The sequence below is a fragment of the Penaeus monodon genome, chromosome 25 (genome assembly GCF_015228065.2).
Source record: "Penaeus monodon isolate SGIC_2016 chromosome 25, NSTDA_Pmon_1, whole genome shotgun sequence".
NCBI lineage: Eukaryota > Metazoa > Arthropoda > Malacostraca > Decapoda > Penaeidae > Penaeus > Penaeus monodon.
The window spans coordinates 18286701-18288682 of NC_051410.1; positions in this window are offsets into that span (position 1 = coordinate 18286701).

The following is a 1982-nucleotide window of genomic DNA, read 5'->3' on the forward strand; positions in this document are numbered from 1 at the left end:
TTTTTTGTTTAATCCATTTTAATTTTATCAATAGTTTTTAACTTCAAAGTGCTTTTTAAATGATAAGTTTTAACAAGGTGGTACCCAAACATCATAAACAGCTGTTCCAGTCATGATGACCAGCATCAAGCCAGTTTCACCCCAGCTGGCAACAGGACAACACCGTACACAAACACTCCCACAGAAGTTAAGACTGATCCATTTTAAATGCCACATAAACCCACACCTTACCTCCTGCATCATATCAAGTACACTGTTAGCACTTACTCTTTACACAGAATTACTTTATGCACAAACAAAGACAATTACATCTTATGACACATCCAAGGAACACACAAACATGGACGTAACATTTATTCACACTGCCACATGATGCTCCAAAACAAACTATAATAATACAAGTCCTCATACCAGACACTGTCCTTCTGCTTCTCCTCTGTGGAGACACTGGGTGCTATTGTTAACCTTGGCCTTCTCCAACCAGGGTACCATGATGTTCTATGCATAGAAGTGGTGAAATGGGGGCAAAGGGCTATCCAGTGCACTCCCTCCCCCTCCCCACACCTTTTTCCTACAGCACCTATGACTTCTCAACATTAATTTCTGCAGCATTACAACCAAGGAGACCCAACTCCTCCATACTCTTTACACATACAAACCAGACATCATAATAGGTACAGAGACATGGTTGACATCAAACATAGACTCTGCAGAAATCTTCCCTTCCCCTTATAGTTTGACAGTGATATGTAGAGACAGACTGACTGACATAGGGAGAGGTGGCGGTGTTTCATTGCCACCAAACCTGACATAGTAGTTAAACATAGGTCAGACTATGACACAGATTGTGAGATCACCTGGATTCAGTTACATATTTCTAACTGTAAATCATTCTTGCTTGCCGCTTTCTCTATTATCCCACACACGAACAGGCGCCAGTTGCACCTTTATTGACTTCATAATTACATTCGCATTCACAGAACAGTACTCAAACCAACGTGAACCCAAGTTACCACATGCCCAATTGGCAGCAACTGGCCCTTCAACCACTTCCCACATGCTGGATCTCTTCCTCACAAACAAAACGCTCCATATAACAAACACCAAGGTTGTTCCAGGACTAAGTGAACACGACATCATTCTTGTTGATGCAAACCTCCAACTGACAGAATCGAAATGCAGACATGGACCTATTTTGCTCTACTTTAGGGCCGACATGGACTCGATCTTAAGAGACATGAGACAGAGACAACTTTCTATCTTCTGACCCCTATACCCTACCCCTTGATGAAAGCTGGAATAGCCTGAAACACTTCATACACACATCCATCAAAAATCACATCCCACAAAAAACACCTACAAGTAGGTACACACTCCCCTGGTCCTCTAGAGGTCTACACAGACATAAAGAGAGAGAGAGAGAATGAATGAGACACTACACACGTGCAATCATACAATAGCAGAAAATTAGGCCAGTCTTTCCATTAAACATTTGCCAAAAACAAAGAAGGCCAAATGTTTCTTACATTGGAGACAATGTAAAAAACAATCCTAGACACTCCTTTAAGTTTTTCAAAACGTGCAGACAGGACACCATAAACATAGCTGCACTTAAAGACCCCAACAGCACTTTTATCACCACACCAGAACACAAAGCTCATCTACTCAACACAGAGTTCCACCGTTTCACCAAGAAAACACCCATTACACCAAACATGCCAAACAGCCCCTACCCACCCATCCCAACTCTAGACATCAGAATAAATGGAATCCAAAAACTGCTAGAAACACTGGACACAAGTAAAGCAACTGGACCCAACAAAATCCCTTTCTTTTTCCTCAAAACCGTGCCCCTGTCCTCACCCCCATCCTCCAAATCATATTCACTCAATCCCTCAGGACATCCTCTCTCCCACCTGACAGACTTTGTGCAGATGTCACCCCTCTTTTCAAGGCATTTTCCTCATCATCTCCAAAATCTT